At 41.9% G+C, this 20,188-nt stretch overlaps 1 protein-coding gene across 3 annotated transcripts in view; it reads right to left on the reverse strand.

The window, feature by feature from the left end:
• IL1RAP (interleukin 1 receptor accessory protein) overlaps positions 1–19,843 on the reverse strand; it is a 125,147-nt gene extending 105,304 nt beyond the window's left edge. Inside the window, exon 1 of one of the 3 annotated variants that reach the window (XM_027108882.1) lies at positions 19,718–19,843. The gene's annotated coding sequence lies outside the window, so the exon portion shown is untranslated. The remainder of the gene's footprint in view (positions 1–19,717) is intronic. The other 2 variants (XM_027108871.1, XM_027108876.1) reach the window with 2 other exon arrangements.
• Between the last annotated feature and the right edge of the window lie 345 nt (positions 19,844–20,188).

Consider the following 20,188-nt stretch of genomic DNA (forward strand, 5'->3'; position numbering starts at 1 on the left):
AAAGGCTCTGTCAGTATTTGTTTCTGGGTCTGTCCAAATCAGTGAAACCTGTGAATATGGCATTATGGTTCTTTGGGATAGGCTATGAATCTCATTTAGCAAGTGGCTCCAGGTCAATTCCTTAAATAAGTCTGGAAATACTGAAAAACATAAATATCACCCATAAATACATAAATGGATACATAAGTAATAAAGCAGGTATCATATGATATTAATGGTAGAATCTAGGCGGTGGTTATATGGGTGTTTACTGTAACACATTTCCAACGGTACTGTATGCCTTTACAGTTTCATAAAACAATGTTGAGGAGGAAATTATGAATTTAGTATTAATTAAAAAGTCCGTAAGGTCCCTAGCATCTACCCAGAAAACCACAGTAAAACCCTGAAGTGATCCTAGTGGCTAAGAAGCATAACATCTATCAATAAAAGAGGAGGAAAGCAAAACACACAGAATCAAAGGCATATGGTTATACCTCAACAGTTGGTAACTCAATTACTAGATAGTGTCAATCACCAAATCAATACTCAGTAGCCAATAACAGTGCTCTTAACAGCAGCCAGAATGAGTTCTACATCAACCTAAAAACATTAATCAACTTTGCTTACACTGCATTCCTCATACCTCCATTCTAACAACTTGGTTTTCTGAGTTTTTATGCCAAAGCACAGAAGAGTAGCAAATTTGGACGGAAGGCAAATCTTTTATAAGTAGGCATGTTGATGGCAGTGGGAAAGTTGAGCTATTAAAAGCAAACAAGAGGCATTCCCTGGCAGTCCAGTGGTTAAGCCTCGGTGCTTTCACTGCCAAGGGCACGTGGGTTCAATCCCTGATCAGGTTACTAAGATCCTGCAATCCACATGGCGTGGCCAAAAAAATCAATCAATAAAAAAGTTTCCCCTCAAAGTGTTACCATTAAATTACCAAAGGATTAAAAAAAAAAAAAAAAAAGCCAAACAAGAAAACTAAAAAGCAAGAAGAAAAATAAAAAAACAGCGATATGGAGGTCTGGGGCCCCATAGTGTTGGAGTCTTACATATTTCACTAGGTCCTGGGGACATCATTATGCACAGTAAAAAGTAACTGATGCTCAAACTAATGGCCTTGAATTATTAATTAAAGGTATAATTTCTCAGGATACTCACTATAAGACAGCTGTGTGGTATGGAATACAATTTAGAAAGACATACTATTAAAACAGTTACAACAAGATCCTTGATCCTAGAAGACCTGTGGAAGGCCTTGGGTCAACTACCTCACTTAACAGAGAGAAAAACAAAAGTACAAAGATGACATGACTGATCCAAGGTCAGCTGGTTGTTAGAAATAATCAGACCTATAATCCAGGATAGGTTGAATCTTATCCCGTGTTTGTGGCTACCCCATGATTACAAAATTGGTAATTAGGAACTGAAAACTTAACTTTTCATAATGCTCTATATCCCAGAAAGAACTGAGTCATTTCAGAGAGCTGAGGTTTTACCGTAAGAAATACTGTAATCAGAATTGTCAGAGTGACAATTGGTAGGGAACTGAGAATGATTTATAAGTTTTCCATGGAGAAGAGACCTCCTAAACCTAAGAGAAAGAAAGGTGTTATATGTTGGCCAGAAAGAGAGCTGCACAAAAGGGAACTTATGTCCAAAACATTTACCATGGGGAAAATAAGTCACATACATAAATCAAATCTTCTTGCTAGCATGTTCTTATAGTCACTAAAATATGGTTTAGAAGCCATCAACTTTGAGAATCTGGCCTGATTCTTTCTCTAAAGGCTCATTACTGTTAAATAAACTGAACAGGTGATGCATTAGAAAGAGAACTGCCCAAGAAGGCAGGCGATGAGTTCAAGGCTCTGTGTAACTCTGGGTAAGGGCCTTGGGTTTATTTATGTGTAAAATGAGTGAATTAAACATGATGATTTCTAAGCTTCCTCGTGGCTATGATTCATATCTCTAGTCAGGTCTTAGCAAATAGAAATGACAGGGGAAATCCAAACACCCTGTATTATACAATACAGATGAAGTTTCATATATTTGCAATATAAGCTTGCTGCAACAAAGGCTTCCTCTATTTAAAATAGAGAACATATTTTCCTAAGCCTTATCCTACAATTAGTTGTTTTTTTAATTGTCTCCCCGCCCCCTTTATCTATCTTCTTATCAAGATGACCTCTAGAAAATCAGAAAGGGCCTCAGAAGTCAAACAATGTTATTTGGGACACTCTTCAGGAAGCAGAAGCCCAGGAAGGAGAGGTGACTTTCATGAGGTCAATAGCTTGCTTGTGAAATGTGAAAAGATGGCTTTTGATTCCCAATTCAAGCTTTTCTCTCGTGAAGCCATGCTGCCTCCCAACTCTGAAAAACTACTAAGAAATATAACTGTCCCATAAAAATAACACACCATTTATATCCCAGGAAAGAGTCATGTCTAAACAGGCAATGGTCCTGTGTCACAGGAGGACAGCTACTTGGGCCAGGAACAATGAGCCAGCTGCCAGAGGAGCTGAAGCTGTTGTTCTCTTCCCAAGATATTGTGAAGATGTATGGTGTGTGCATGAAATCTTGGTCAAACTACCTTCAGGCAGTGTGGAACCAGATCCCTAAAGAAACTCCTGCATCTATGAAGTTTCTCACGTGTTTATTTCCTAAGGACAGTGGGGTTGACCTGACCAGATAGCTGTGAGTTCCTGAAGCATCCCTGTAAGGGACTTCACAGTTTGAGATATCCAAACGTGACGGATTTGAGCAAAGTATACTTAGCTATAGCATTTCATTTAAAAAAAAAAAAAAGTTGAACTGGCTTGGAGATTGGTAAAGTCTTTGTAAGTCCTGAAGGGAAAGAGAACCACGTTTAATTGAAAAGCACTGTCCATTCTGACACGCAGTACTGGTCTGAATGACCCACTGCCAGTTTGGGTAACTTTTTATTCTTTCAAATCCAGGATGTTAATCAACTCCTGGACACTTTCTATCATTCTAACACGCCTTCCTTCAAGAACAGAAGTATTGTCTCACTTCTGACATTAAGTCAAAGGATTATCATTTTTGAACAGCACAGCTTTCAGATTAGTAGTAAGCCAATTCAAAATTAAAAAAAAAAAAAAGAAAATAGGAAAAAAAAAAAAAAAACAGGAGCTTTGCACTGCTGACATCCTGGCCCGTAAGCGGCTCTCCTTTGAAATGGCAAGAAGAAACTGGTCTCAAAGGCACTTTCTCATAGGCTGCCAACTGCAGAGGGATTATTTTGCAGGGGATGCTTAACTGGTCAGACTCGGACTTGTTTCAGGGTGTGTCTTCATTCCTCCAAGAGGTCTGCCCTGGGCAAGACTGCATTCATTAGTAATTACAAAACAAAAATCCAGAGCTGGCAGCCAGTGGGAGATTTTTCTACACGGATGTGCACCTCCCACGTGCTCTGGTCACAGACACGACTGGGCTGGTAAGAGGGCCCGACGGATCCGTGCCAGGCGCAGACACAAGTCTTCCATTCTGACACGGAGTTGCTGCCAAGCGGGAAGAAGCCACATCCTTCCTCATCCTGAGTCCCCGTCCTAAATCGAGTGGTTGTTCAGACGGGGGAAGCACAGTGGGGAGGGAGGAGGCGATATCACTAGTTGGTGTTAATTGTAACAAGGGCAAACCTTTATTCCCAAGATAAAGTTTCTAAGTGAATTCAAGACAGAATCTCAAGGCCGGAAAGGCCCTCAAGTGTCACTTTGATTCAAACTTCTTTTTGCGATATTCAATTCTCCCTGTAAGATCCTTGCCAAGTGGATGTACGGGGCCTCTTTAAATATCTCTAGCGATGGTGAAATCATTACCAGTTTACTTTTATATGACCCGAGCTGTGTAAGTATCTCGTTATGTTGAGCAGGACTCTGACCCCCTGGAATTTCTACCTACTTGTCCTGGTTGAGGTCTCTGGAACCATGTCAGGAACGTGCCTCTCTCTTCTATGGACACCTTTGGACATTTACCCCAGTGGTTCCGATATTTGAGACATCATTTCCATGTCTCCATAGAGCTGTCTACTTGTCTCTCCAAACCTCATAGTGAGAAAAGCATACTAAGAAAATGAAAATGCCATTAAAATGGGAAGAACTGGCATCTGTTGGTTACTGCAGCTCCTATGCTAGCTAGGCTTAAGAGGAAATTGAAAAAGGAGAATGGACAGCAATAAGAGGCCAGAAACTCCAATGACCATGGGCTAGCTCACCCAAGCTGGGTTTCTGGGGAACTGTCGGACAGATCAGTGTAGTAACTAAAGATTGTTTACAAGATTCTCATGTGCGTGTAAGCTATGGGATGGGTCCCTGACATAGAGGGGACACCGCAACACAGTGAATCAAAACACATGGCTTCAGCATACGCTTTGGAGTCACACAGACCTAGCCTCAAATCCTCTATAGCTGTGCAAGCTTCTTTACCATGCTGAGTTTCCTTATTCATGGATGGGGTCAGTAAGACATCTTACGGAATCAGAAGTATGAGGATCATGTGAGATAATTTTATAAGGCACCTGGCACATAGAAAGCACCCCAGTTTCTTGGATATTATTGTTTTTTATTACTAGAAGTCTAGGCTTCAATTCTCCTTAACTTTCCCCTACACACTGTAGCAAATTCAGGAAACAGAAAACCCACCTGTTTGGTAGAGAGAAATGAGGGCAGTTCTCACGGGGGAGAACCAAAGCAGGAGAAGCAGCATATTATAGTAGAAAGTACACTGTACTAGAACTTGGAAGGCCAGGTATAGACAGGTTTGACTGACTAAACCAGGGACATCATCTTCTAGCCTATTTGCAAAGCCAGCAATTTAATCTTTTCAACCCTACAATTCAGTATTCTCAGAGAACCATTAAAAGTACTCCTTTTTTCCGTCTTACCCCTAGGTTCTTTATGACCTTTTTTTTTTTTTTTAACCTTAGTTTCCATATATATGCGTTAGCATACGATATTTGTTTTTCTCTTTCTGACTTACTTCACTCTGTAGGACAGACTCTAGGTCCATCCACCTCACTACAAATAACTCAATTTCATTTCTTTTTATGGCTGAGTAATATTCCATTGTATATATGTGCCACATCTTCTTTATCCACTCATCCGATGATGGACACTTAGGTTGCTTCCATCTCCTGGCTATTGTAAATAGAGCTGTATTTGAGCAGTTCTATTGTAAATAGAGCTGCAATGAATACAGACCTACTAGAGAATGGACTTGAGGATATGGGGAGGGGGAAGGGTAAGTTGGGACGAAGTGAGAGAGGAGTGGCATGGACATATATACACTACCAAATGTAAAATAGATAGCTAGTGGGAAGCAGCCGCATAGCACAGGGAGAACAGCTCGGTGCTTTGTGACCACCTAGAGGGGTGGGATAGGGAGGGTGGGAGGGAGACACAAGAGGGAGGAGATATGGGGATATATGTATATGTGTAGCTGATTCACTTTGTTATACAGCAGAAACCAACACACCATTGTAAAGCAATTATACTCCAATAAAGATGTTAAAAGAAAAAAAAAGGTACTCCTTTTAATGGCAGCTAGAAAGCTTGATTCCTGTATGCCCCTTCCTGCTCTCCTGAGCCGCGTCTCTACATTAATAACAGCAACAGTTCTAGACGTCCCAAAGTATAGCACCTGAAGTTGTCACCCTAACTTGCTATGCCATAGGGACCCCCTGAGTGGACAAAACACTGCAGGGGTGCATTGACTGGAGGTTATAGCTTTCTTATTCACTTGCTGTTCACTGTTGAAATCTCAGCGATACAGCACTGGGTATAAGGGTGTTTTGAATAGGTAAGACAAGTGAGTGAGCTGCTTGCTTTTTGAGCTACTTGCCTTTTGACAAGTAGAAAGCCAGGAGGTATGATTTTCCAACATTCAGGAGTATGTGCTTGGAAGCACTGTCAGGGAAGACTTATGGAATGGTCTAATTCAAAGATTGTGTGGCTCTCCCAGGGATGCTAATGTACCTGCTCAGGTATGCTCTTGTAAAGAAGGCTTTCCTCTTTGCCCTGTGTTTGGTGTTCTGCACTTTGAGGGAAGGCAGGAAAAATCCTGCAAGAGGGTGAGGAATCAGACAGCTGGAACTGTAACACCTGGGTTACAAGGGGCCTGCTCTCTGGGTGGGAACAGACCTTAAAGGGAATGAAGTCCAAAAACTAAGGACAGATTTAGAATAGGACACAGCAGAACCAGAGATGTGTCCCAAGAAAATTATCAGGCAGTGGTGTATTGAGTGAAATGAAGGGATGAGTGATAGAAAGGTGTCCACTGAATGAATCTATGGAACTGCAGTAAGCGCTCTTGAGTCATCAGGGGCTAAGTGGTCGCTTGATGGCTATCACATCTGAACTTCAGTTTTCTCACTTATACTAATTCAGACCAAACTGACCTTGCAGAGTTGTTGTCAAATCAAATGCGATAATGGACATGCGAGTAATTTGCAGATTGTTAGGCACTGGACCGACATATGGGGACACTCCTATTACCACTCAGTAAAACCAAAAAGCATTATTTTACTAAGTGAAATTTATTTATTACTAAGTGAAATTTACTAGGTAATATTTATTTTATAGGATCTTCCTCTCAAAATGATACTGACGTGGTTCATAAGCCAATTTCATTTCAGTCAGTGTTCCAATTACATATACACTTTCTCTTCCTCTTCACATACCACAGGCAGAAGCATCAGGGGATTTTAAAGAACAGTGATCTAGGTATGCCATGAGGATATTATAGCTGACAATATTAGCCCTAGATCAAATCAGCTTGGCTTGCAATGTACACAAATATTTTTTATTCCTAGGATGGTCCTGAACAACCTCTTATGATGACTCTGAGTCACCTCCCTCGTGAGAATAGAAAAGAGCTCTGGGAATGCAAATTTTCTTCCTTGGATTCTTATAATGCTCATTAATTGCCCCACCTATTCCCTTTCGAAGCTCCAATGCTTTGCATTGCCAGACCTGTCTAAAACACAGGTCTGATTACACCCTTCCCTTGCTCAAGAATATTCAGTGCTTCTCCCTGTCTTACAGGACTAAACACAAATTGCTCAACAGAGTATGTAAAGTCCTTAAAATACAGCCTCTGCTCACCTTTTTAAAGTCTGATCTTCAATGACCCCAGTGCTCATATACCATCTCCTGGTCAAACTGGGCTCTGCCCCAGCAAGACACCCGATTCCCTCCTTCCCTTTATGTTTTCACCCCGTTCCCTTTATCTGTCGTATCACTTGTGGTTTTTAACTGTGTCAATTTAGTTCAACTGGAATTATGTTTTCCAGAGTCCCCTTCTCTGCATTGTTCTAAGTTAGGGTTGACCACAGGGAAATGTGCATGAGATCTGGAGGGAAGAAGTGAAGCAGTAGCAATTGCTTTGGGAGGGTCTGTCTAGGCACCTGGGTGCTATTGCAGCTCATGCACCTTATTGCTGATCTGATGGCTCACCTCCTAGGTGGGGGCAGCAGCCAGGCCCACGGCTCCTTCAGCTCCTGCTAGATCCCCTGCTTCAACTTCTTCATGCCCAAAGCCAGGTAAGTATGAAGCTCCATGGCTAAGAGCACCGGCTTCTTCTTCAGGCCACCCATACAGTATGGTTAGATCCAGACAGAGATAGTTAAGGGCTGCAGTTTGGCCCCAGGTTGATCTCTTGCATTTCACTTCCAGCATTTCTTTTTTTTTTTTTTTTTTTGCGGTAGGTGGGCCTCTCACTGTTGCGGCCTCTCCCTTTGCGGAGCACAGGCTCCGGACGCACAGGCTCAGCAGCCATGGCTCATGGGCCCAGCCGCTCCACGGCATGTGGGATCTTCCCAGACCGGGGCACGAACCCGTGTCCCCTGCATTGACAGGAGGACTCTCAGCCACTGCGCCACCAGGGAAGCCCCACCACTTCCAGCATTTCTTCCTGACTGCCCGCCTAACACAGGCAGGGGCAACAGACTTCCTCACTGGCTCCTTCTCAGGGTCCTTAGTGACTCCCAACTGCCCCTTTTGGGGTTTTCTTTGCCCACCTTCTCCCACAATTGTAAGACTAATCCCTATGATAAATTCCACATTCCATTTCATTCATCCATATCATTTCTGCTTCCCTGGTCGGACCCTAGCTCATACGTCACTCCTCCCCACCAATCTATGTCCAAAACCTGCCTGTCCATCATTTCAAGATTTACTTCAAATACCACTTCCTCATAAACCCCTTCCTGAGTGACACAGTTGCCTCTTCCTTTGAAACGTCAAAATATTTTACCACATATCTTTTAAAAGTTCTGTCACATACTCTTAGACTAAGCCAAATATTATATAAGTTGTATTACAACCTCTGGTGCATCTTATCTTTCACAATGATCTATAAATTCTTATTCTTCTGGAGTTGTGTTAGTGTGATTGCATTTTAATCTCCAAATCTCACCAGTGTCTTAACTACAGAAGGATCTCAAAAAATGCTTAGTGTCCAAAAGAGTAAATGAATTATCCATGCAATTACTCCCTTTTTAATAACACAGGTAAGGAAAACCCAATGCTACTGTGTATGGTGTAGCCTCACTTATACGGAGACTATTTCTAGAGCCACTTTACTTTTCCACTCTCTTCCCTTGGAGAAGAGCCTCTCCAATCCGAATCCAATGCTTTTTATTATCTTATACATGGTTCTAATAAAACTCGTTAGCCGGCTCCATAGTCCACAATAGAGCAGAAACAGCTAATTGTATGGAGAACAGATAACTGCTAGAGCAAGACATGCTGAAAGCAAGACGTAATAGCAGACAATGAAAGAGAAAGCAGACAGAAAATTTATGAAAATCCGATTACACAAATTTAAAGTATACCAGTTTGGGGCCATTTAGTATATAGGTAAATGATCTCATCTTAATAAATTCTAAAGGAATTACAGCCCATTCCAATAAACTGTCCTGAGTCACCAACATTTAGTAATGCTACATATTTGAGAATAATCTCCCTCTGAAACTAATTTTTTAAACAAAACATTTAAAAGAAAGTTACATATTGAAATTTCACCATTAAAAAATCCCATAGTAGCTCCCATTCTCAGAAAAAAAGAGGATTTTTATTTTTTATTATGCATTTATTCAACAAATAAGTAGTGAGAGTCAACTATGATTAAGGCACTGTTCTCGTGTGTGTGTGTGTCTGTGTGTGTGTGTGTGTGTGTGTGTGTGTGTGTGTGTGTGTGTGTGTACTTTTCCTCCAAGGAAATCATCAAACTTGGGAGAAGTGGGACAATAAAAATTACACCTTTTGAATATCTCATAAAGCAAAAAACTAAATAAATAAATAGCAGTCATTGTAAATCAGCACCACATTGGTTTCTTACAAAAAAGCAAGTAAATGCAGCCAACAAAATAGGACTGAGTTCATAGTTGCCAGCTTCTTGCAGGGCAAAATAAACTGTCAACTAGAATGAAGCTGCTTGCCTTCCCCACACAGCCTTTGCCTCATTTCTCTGCCAAGCATCTCTTCCCGGCAGGGAAGGTCCCTGGAGACTCTACAGGTGTTACAACCCTGTACAGTTTGCTTTGGAAGAAAAATCTGGAGAAAAACACACATAAGAAATACTTGTTTTCATCATCACAGCCCCCAATACACACAAGGAGGCAACTGTGGCACTTTCTAAATTTTCCCCCTGGTTTAATTCACATAGGTTAGAAATAGGATTGAATGAGATAATGAAAATAAAGCACTCAGCACAGCTCCTAGCACACAAGAAGCACTGGATCAATATCAGTGATTATGATGAGAAGGGGTCCTAAGCGTCTGGCAAGCTGTGTAAATTAGCCTTAAGTGTTATCTGGGACAAAATTTGAGTCTTCGGCTGTTTTTCCTTTGTCACCCAGAATGCTCTGGGGCCACCACCAGAATATAAAATAATTTTTCAGCAAGCCAGCTTTGGCTGGGGAGAAGGATGGGCAGTGCTGCCTGCAGGGATGTTTGGAGTAGAGGAACAGGGCGGTCCTACAGCACCTTTGCCCCCATGCAGTTCCCCAGGAGTGCCATGCTGAGGGCAAGGTACCAGGATGGATCCTGGAACAAAATTAACATCACTGATTATATGATTGGATTTTTGGCTTTGATTTTTAAAGGAAGTGAATAAAACTAGCACAACTGAAAAACTAAGGAGTATGTAAGTGTAAGCATGTTTGGGGAGGTTGTTTTAGTTCAAAAAATAAAAATAGCTTAAGTGGACTGAGCACTAATTAAATTGCAGGCACTCTGCTAAGTACTCTATAAACATATTTAATCCTAAAACAGTTCTATATCCTTATGCCAATAACACAAAAGAGGAAACAGGTTTAGAGATGTGAAGTAATTTTACTACAGCCCAGGGGTAGTAAGTAGCATTACCCTGCCCAGGTTATCTCAGTCTAAAACCCACACGTTTACTACTATATGCTAATGAAATAATGCAATTTAAAAGGTCACGCATTCATTCACTGATTCAATACATTTATTGAGCTATTCCTTCACAGGAGGCACCGTGAAGTGGGACTAGTAGAGGTAAATAAAATATTCAGGGTCACTTCTTACAATCACAGGGCAGTATGGTATAGTGGTTAAGCTTGCCCAAGTTCAAATACTGACTCTACTGTCAACTAAGTCTGTGAGCTTGGGCTCAGTTTTCTCTTCTGTAAAATGGTGATTATAATAGTACCTGCCTCTCTTAAACTTATTCTGAGATTTTGATAAGCTAATATCTGTAAAGCTTATATTATTACAAGGCATGTACGAGCCTGCATATGCATGTGTGTCAGTAAAGACTTCATGGAGGAGTCCTACCTCTTGAGAGAAGACTTAGGCGCCTTTTAGACTTTTAGAGCCAGAAAGAAGAAATTGATTTAACATGGAATTAAACTTGCCTTTCACACACTCACTCTTCAGGATGGCGGATTTCAGAAACTGGTACCTAAAATCTCATAAAGAAATAGCTCTAGGTCCAGTGTTTTGAGGGACTGATTACATAAAACACCTACACAAGAACTGTAAAATTTCCAGCTGAATTGAATTGATCAACAGCACTTAACATATCCATCTATTACTTAGTGCATTCGGAAAAAATCATGATACCGTTTGAGAAAAGGAAAAGGAATCTGATTTTGCCTATTTAGCCTGCTTTTTTCTGTTGTTTTGTTGGACATTCTAATGGGAAAGAAAGGCCGTGAATGACAGATCAATGAGACTGAACTGTCTTCTCATTTGTCCTTAGGAACCTACATGAGGTCAGCACAGTTTACCTCTTCATCTTAGAAATGAATTCTTCCATTCTCCTTCACTCTCTGTTTGAGGTTCCAAATATGTCAGACCTGGTCATCATTCTACTTTAGTCCTTTCAGTGACTTCCTGCTGCATTTTGCATAAAATCCAAACTCCTTACCTTGGCTTGTAAGGTCAGCCTGATCTAGCCCCTGCTTATCTTAGAACCTCAGTTCCAGCCCTTCTCTCCCTCTTACCAGGCCCTGCCACCTCAACCATGAACAGATCGACCCTGGCTCCTTCTCAGGCTTTTTTTTTTTCTTAGCTCAGACATCACCTTCTCAGAGGTGTCATCCCTGACTACCCTATTTAAAATTGCCTCTCCTCCACAGCCCTCCAACACTGTTGCTATTGTCACTGTTTTAATCTCAGCCCCTTATTTCTTACCCTGAAATCACTTGTATGTCTTCTGTTTATTTGTTTGTTGTCCGTTCACATATATATATATATATATATATATATATATATATATTTTTTTTTTTTTTGTATCTCTCCCAAACTATTCTTAGTAATGCTAACAGCAAGGAATTACCTTAACACCTCTGCCTCCCAAGGCAATTTTGGATAACTTCTAAATGTATGTACACACTTACATCTACACACATACATATGCATACACATAAATTTATACTTCAATATTCTAAATATATGGTCAATATTCTAAATATATATGCCCACATATATATATGTATATGTGTATAAGTGTATATATATATATATGTGTGTGTGTATATATAACAAATTTTTTATTTCATTATTATATATCTATATAATTCATTTCCTTATCTATTTTTTTCTACTCGTTGAGGATAAATAATACTAACATCTATACTTTTATTTATTCATCATTTACTCACGATGCTATTTGCATCATTTAGGCAGATACTATTTGCTAAGACACTATTTTAGGCACCCAGGATACAGCAGTGAGGAAAACAAAGGTCCCTGCCCTTGCAGACTTGACACTCTAGTAGGGCTAAACTAAACAGTTGACAGGCTAAACAAATTAATTAAATAGTATGTGGAAGCTGATAAGGTGACAACCGCTATGGACAAGAGAAAAAGTTGAGCAGGGTAAGTGAGATCAGGAATGGCAGGAGTGGAGATGGGAATAGATATAGATATTGAGGTCTAGCTAACCAGGAGATAGCAAGAGCAGGCTTATTACCATTTTACAGAAAAGGAAACTAAGTCTGGACAGGCTAAGCAAGCAGTACCTAGAATTCAAACCCAACTCTGACTTCAAAGCCAGCCAACTTTTCACCACCCACTTTATCCATTCAACCCCCAAACCCTGCTACTGTCTCACACTGTAAATGGAAAACTGAAGTCTAATCTTCCAGAAAAGAGCTATTGAGTGTGTATTATCGTTCTCAAGTGTCCATCATTTCTTTAAGTGGAAAAACCACCTATATCTATTTCAATGAGAGTCTAGCTTCTTCCATGGGCACTAAATTAGCTCAAAAGAAGAAAGCAGAAAATATGCACTCATAATGTTACAGTCCAAATTAAAGCTAAATATTTTATCCCTTTACTGCTTTGTAGAAGATTATGGTAATTAATGGTGATAGAGAGCTTGCTTTATATTTTTTTAAAAAAGCTCTCTTTTTATTTCCCAAACAAAAAATGTCACTGTGCCTAACCCAGGTGTCTGTATACTCCTCCCACATCCAAACCTGGATCCAGAGGGAGAAAACAGTTTGCAGGTTGTGGGAATGTAGCAGAATCACATCCTTAACGACATAGAAAGTGTCTTTATGGATGTGACTCCTAACGCAGTGGTCACTTGTGATTCTCATTGAGGCCAAGGAGGCTGCCGGGTATCTGGATCTGATGATGCTCCACATGCCTGACATGTGGATGCCTCTGTGGAACTAAGAGTATGGATCTGCTCTTAGCTTTTCATGGTGTCTCCTAAGTCATTACCTTCCAGGCGCAGATTCATAGAACAACATGCCTTAGAGAGGACCTTGTCCAAGTTCCTCACTCTGGAGGTTAGAAAAAGGACTCTTAGAGAAGGAAAAGCCACTAACCAGTATCAGGGCTGTTGCACTGAATGATTGAGGGGGAAAAAGCATAACCTTGGAGTTAGAAATCTAGGGTGCAATTCCCAACTCCACTATTTGCTGGCTGTGTGACCTTAGAAAATATTTAGCCTCTCAGACTCGGGATGTAGAATGGTGTTGAGAACAATTACTTTGATTACCTCAGATTATTGTAAGAGAAAAATACTTGCGTGCATGTGCGTATATAATAACAAGCATTTTCAGGGCTTAAGATTCTATTAAAAAAAAACTGTTAATTTGAATCTAGGTCTTCTACTTTCTAATCCAATATTGATTTGGGCATGCAGTTGAATATCTCTGTAGTTGTTAATCATAATGAAGGTTAAAATCCCCATGTACCAGGCTCTTACCAAATGTTTTGGCACCTGACTGACACCTACCAAAAGCTGGATGAAATGGGTTCTATTATCCCCTTTTTACAGATGATGAGAATAAAGTAGGGATAGACGAAATAACTTGTCTAAGGTCAAATCCAGGGAAGGTGGTCTGATGCTAAAGCCCATGATGTTACACAACCACAATTTTAGGTCACCATAGCATCTAACCATAACTGGCGTAAGGAACTATGTTATCTATGAAAAGAACATTTTCAGAAATGACGGGTTCTCTTTTCTGTTGCCTTTAGCACTGATTGGGAAAAGAGGAAGCCAGTGTCATCATAAGGACTTATGTGTCAGACAGGAAGAAACTACAGGCATCTCCTACATATAAACTAGACATAAAAGGTCACCTGCACTCATGTCCAATTATATCAAATAATAGCTGGACTGGTATGAATTCTTCACTGCTTTTAGAAAGTGAGATCAAAGCTCACTGCAGCTGCCCACTTCCCTGGAAACTTCCTACTTTCTTTCAGGTAATTTATTTAGGACACTTGACACTGGCCTTGCTGTCAGTATATGCAAGCATGAACTTCAGTGTCATCCTTCATTGTGCTTGCTGCAAAATGTCCTGTATTATTGGGATAAAAATGCCTTTTTCCATGATTGAGCCAGTGATGTTCAATCTTATTAGAGTCTGTGACTCCTTATCATTTGTCTGATTTTGTGACCACAAAATTAAAAAAAATAAAATAAAGTTACCTTATTAGTCTGTAGAGATGGCCTTTGAAATAATTAATGATATGATAAAGTATGAGAAAACTAGAAAACCAATGCTGGGCGTACCTGACACAGCATGAATCCATCATCTATTTAACTCAACCTTTTGGGTACAGGGCACTGTGCTAGGCATGGGGCAGGATAAACCATGCCCTCAGCTGCTTGGGTGCTAATCAGGGACTTGGACAAGAAGACAAAGGGACAAATTACTGGCCCACAGTTAAAAAAGAAACGTAAAAAAAATTTTTTTTAACTATAATAGAGAGAGAAAGAATATGTTACAAGCATATAAAGGGTTCTCCAAAACTGGGAAGAATCAAGAAGGGATTGGAGTAGTAGGTTTGGGAAGGAAAGCAGGGGAAAGGAGATGGCACCTGAGGCGGCGTGAGGACACAGGGAGGGGACCTTTATGGATCTAGTTATACGAGTCCTCAGCTCTTATGCTGTGCTGTCTAGTAAACATAGGGTAGTAGACCGAAGAGCTTTGTGCTCCGGCACGCACATTCTAATTCTCACTAATTGGATAACTGTGGGCAATTCTCTAAGTCTCTCAGAACCTCAGTTCTTTCATCTGTAAAAGGTAGACAATAATATGGACCTGAGAGTTATTTTTATGCTTAAATGAAATGACAGAAATACATGCACCAATGAATACTGATTTCCCTCGCCCTCCTCTGTTTAACCAGAAAATAGATTTCTTGGCATAATACAAGCAGGGTATTTTCTCTTTATTCCCCTTTCAATCTTTAGCCTTGACTTTTACAAAGAGATGTGGCAATAGAATTTCAGAGTTGAAAGGAATCTTAAAAAAAATATAACAACGTATTGCAGCCGAAGAGCCTTAGAGATGAACTAGACCAGCTGTCTCATACTTTAGGCCCAAAGGTAAAGCGACTTCCCAGGCACAGGCAAGATAATACCAGGATCAGAAAGACAGGATGGGGATGGGTGGGTCATGGGTCCTAATTCAGGTCCTCAGTTCTAGTGCAGGGGCTGCACAATTTCAGGTCTTTCCTAGCTCTGAAATGAAATGCAGAGATGAGTCTCAGCATTGGAGCTTGCTTTGTGCTATGCGATAAGGTCCTGCTACTTAACCTCTCTGAGTCTCAGGTGCCTCAAAGAATACACAGGATTACTGCCAGGACCGAATGAGATGACAAGACGTAAAACACTCAGTACAAGTCATGATGGAGTTCACTAAAGGGCAGCTATTAAATTTTGATTTTCACAACCGAACAGACTAATAAACTGAAAGAACTCATGGCAGAAGAAAGAATTCATGTTCATTAAACGCCTCCTATGGGAAAGGCACTGAGAAAGAGACTCAAGCTTCTAGGTAGGCATCAGTGTTCCTGTTTCCCAGCTGAGGAGACCGAGGCACATCTCAACATAATAACTTGCCTGAGGTACCCTCCAGACGCTAAGACTCCACACTGCCACAGCTGCTAGAGCTAGGCAGAGCACGGTCAGGCTAGAAGGAGGTCTCCTAACAACCTCGTCAGTGCAAACCATGCATTCTCACTTTCAAACAGGAGAAAAAAAAAAAAAAGAGCAAATCAGTAGCTAACCTGGTTTAATCCCCAAAATATAAGATACCAAATGTTCTGTAACCTTCCTGTTCTTTGGGGTTTTTATTTCTCCCACAGATCAATTTCCAAAATGAGCAAAGAGCACAGTAGGTGGCTCTCTTTAATATTTCACGGACAAGACAATAGTGACTCAACAGATCCTACATCTGTGTCACCAGCAAAAGCCTGACCAAGTTGAGCAACAAATGAAACTGTGTGTATATTGGAGATAACCTTTACTTTTTTCTTCTGCTTCTTCCTCTGATTTTCTCCAGCTACATTCTGCTTTTCTAACTGTGCCAGGTAAGATGCCGCTGACTGCCTACCTTTTGGCAAAAGCAAACATATGCTTCCAAAGGCCAAACTCAAGGAGCACAGCGTTTCTCCCCAAACTGCCTTTGCAAGCCTGTCTGCTTGCTGCAAAGCAAAGAAACCTAAAGGCCTGTGGGAAGTCTCAACTGATAAATGGCCCCATTGCCTGGGCCGGAAACAGATCTGTTCATTTTCCTACATAAGCCTGCAGCCGTCAGTTTCCACAGGGAGGATTGAAACTCCAGACCAATGATCAGCATCACCAGCCAGCAGTGGCCTTTCCTGCGAATGCTGCCTCTGTACACTGTTCACTATATTCCATCCTTTCCGACTTCGGAATTGGCAAAAGAAGAGAAAAATGGTATGGTCACTCATGGTATTCGTTCCTCAATCTTAACAGCCTGTGTATTAGCACGAGGATGGCAGAAACAAGAAACCACTCAGAACAGGAAGAAAAACATGACACAATTCTAAGCTTTATGTCTTCATAGTACGCTTACTCCTAGGAATTGAAGGTACATTACTTCAAACACATGTGAGTAGGCAGGCTGCCTTAGAGAGCATCACCCTGAAACTTCCTCTCCTGAGAGCTGGTCCCGCTATAGTTCTCTTAGCAAGGAAATATCCTCTTTGGGACAAAAAGGATACCCTGAAATCACCAAACAAATAAGGTCAACCCAACAACTGAAGTAAATTGTTAAAGATCTCATTGGAGAGACGACAGGGTGTGATGGAAAAGCCCTTAACTAGAAGTCAAAAGCTGTGATCTGTATTCCCAAGGCTGAAACTTATGAACCATGTGACCCTGGGCAACTTCTCATTTCTCTGACTCTTATTCAATTGTTTTCTCAATAAACTGAGATCAACTAAGAAGCAATATCATTTAATGAGCACTTACTCACTACATGTACTTTACATTATTCTACTTAATTTAATCCTCACACGCATCCTTGGGGTAAGCATTTTTTTTTTACTTTAGAATTGGATAAAACAGAAACTCTAAATGGTGAAATAAATTGCTTAGTATTACCCAGCTACATAGGAATTAGAGCTGAAATCTGAATTTGATGACAAAACCAGCTTTTTTCATACTTTATCATATCATTATATTATCCTTCCACTATTAATATGTCTGCCATGTCCTTCTCTCAAGGCTACTGCAAGTAACAAGGAAGATAATATATATGGAATACACTGTGGAAATTTTAAAGTTTTATATATATATATATATATTTGGTAACAAATAATCTCTATAAGGAGAAAGGGTATAACTGAGTATCCTTTCTTTAAAAAACCAGAACTAAAAGGAATTAGCTTTCAATCTCCCATCCCCTTGTTCTGACCTTATTTTGAACATTCTCCTTTTCCCTACAAGTCCCCAGTCTCTCAGGCACGCGTTCAGATGTATCCTGGCCAGCTCATCACAATGCATGCACACGGAACAGGCTGACGGAAGCAAGCGATCCAATCCTCGGCAAATGTCTGGTGCGGGAGCTACCTAAGAGGGTACCACCAAACTCTTTCCTTTCCTCAAGGTGTATCACATCCCTGCTCTGCATACATCAGTAACACAGGCATATGTGATGGACTGTGGAGCAGGTAGCCAACTATAAATACTGCATGCTCAGTTCAGGGACTTATGGCATAGCCAGGAGATGATAGTAAAAACTGTATGAAGTCAATCAGAATAAAATCAATTGTTATGAGCCAAGTGGGGGGTATGTAAAGGACACTATTTCACTTTAAAATACCAATAATGCCAATAATAAAGGAAGCCTGGTGAGGGCACATGTGGATATTTGTGTTTATATGAGGTAAGTTTGTGTCCAAAAGGGACTGAATTTAGCAGCATCACTGTATAATCCAAAAGAAACACACGGGGATCTTGTTGTTTGCCTATATTAGCTGAGAAATATAAAGCTGCTTGTCTGACCTGACACAGGGGGAATAAAAGGCTTAGAACAGTCTGTGACATAGATGAAACTTGCAACTTCTCCTCTTGTCTTTCTACCTCTCATCCAATTCAAGACCCTCTTTGCCGGTAAAGGATGCCTCAGATCAAAGTTTCACAGACCTGAGGCTTGGCCTAAAAACTAGCAGGGCATTGGCATCACTGGGAAACCTTTTATACACCAAGTCAAGCATCTACGATCAAAGTCACATGTAGAGGGCGTTCAGAAAACACTATAAAAGAGCTGTTCAAACTCCAAAGAAGAAAAAAACACAACATCTAGATTAAAAAAAAAAAAGTCACTCTATCTGAAAATTCAGCTTCCTAAAAACCCACTGTCTCCAAGGTTACTATGCAGTAACATTTATAATTGTTGCCATCAATGTCAAACTGAACAGGTGCCAAGCCAGGCACTGTGCTAACCATGTTATTTGAATTATCCCGTTTCATCCTCCCAAGTGCCCTAAGGGCTCATTGTGACCGTGAAAATCTCCATTTTATGGCTGGAAAAAAAACAAAAACAAAAACAAAACTGAGTATCAGAAAGATTGGATAACTTGCCCAAGTTCACACGGCTAATAGGTGGCAGAGCTGGAGTGAAGGCCAGGTAAATCCTTCTTCTCAGCTGGTAGCTAACCTTAGCGGTGTTTCACAATTTCACAACCAGCGGGCGGAGGCAAGACAGACTGGGAACTGGTTCTTAAAGGAAACGGCAGAAGTTTGCTTTTGTGTTTGTGATTTTTCTCTTTAACTCAGCTTCCTTGTTCCCTCCCAGGACTTAGAAGTGACAGGGGGCTATGGCTCCGTGAGGTCAGCTATTCCTGTAAGAGAAGCATCCTATTTCCCACAGGACGACCGGCCCCGCTTCCCCTGGGGCTGGAGAGAGCACTGTACCAAACGAGGTGACTGACGCCCGGACGTCCCTCACCTCTCCACGGACTCTACCAGGAGTCTGACGGACACCCTCGGCGGGGCATCTTTCTGAGAAAACAGGTCAGCGGAAGAGAAAGAGAGGCTGCAAGCAGCCTTTACCCAGGCTGTCACAGGTCCAAGCTGGAAACGACGTGATACCCAGTGGCAACGCTGGGACACACTGCCCCCTTCTATCCTCACCGTTCACAGCAGCACTCCAGAGAGACCAAGGCCGGGGGTATACCGGGGTACATCCCTTAAAGAGCTGGGAGAGGGCTGCAGTGACGCGCAGCACTCACACAACTGCGTTACTTAAATGCCTACAAAGCGAAGACGGGACTCTGGACAGTGGGTTCGAGTCCTGCCCACGGCACTAACTTAGCTGTGATCTATCCCAGCCGCTGCCTTGCTCTGTGCCTCAGTTTGCCCTTCTGTAAAATAGGGTTGAAGGAGACGATGCGTAAGAATCCTTCCACCTTGAGATTCTCTAGATCGGTGATCCCCCGAGCTCTCATCACCGCGCGAGACTCACCTTTCCTGGGAGGCAGAGCGGGAGCAGCGAAGGCGGCGGGGATGGGTGCAGGATCGCCCAGCACCGCGTCTTTCGGTGCGCTTGGCCAAAGCAGAGTCCCGGGGACCCGGATCCGGCCAGTCTTCCAGCAACGAGCCTCTTACTTTCCGCCGCACTTTCTTTTTTCCCCCTTTGGGGCTCCTCCCCTGCCGCTGCGCGATTGGCCGGCGCTGCGCGGCTCCCGCTCCACCCGGCGCCTCGCCAGCCACCAGCGCTTCCCAGAGCGGAGGCCGCGGGGCGGCACCGAGAGCGGCCCCGCCCGCGGCGAGGAGGAGCGGCGCCAGGCCCGCGGTCGGCAAGAGGCTGCGCTAGGCCCTTCGGCCGCCGGCTGGAGCGCGCAGGAAGGGACAGCGTGGGTCCTGCAGCTTGGCACCATGCCAGGCGCTCTGGGGAGATGCGTCCCCGGCTATACACATAGACTCACACTTGCGC

The sequence above is a fragment of the Aethalodelphis obliquidens genome, unplaced genomic scaffold, assembly GCF_003676395.1.
Source record: "Aethalodelphis obliquidens isolate GAN/ISIS:26980383/991018 unplaced genomic scaffold, ASM367639v1 scaffold1, whole genome shotgun sequence".
NCBI lineage: Eukaryota > Metazoa > Chordata > Mammalia > Artiodactyla > Delphinidae > Aethalodelphis > Aethalodelphis obliquidens.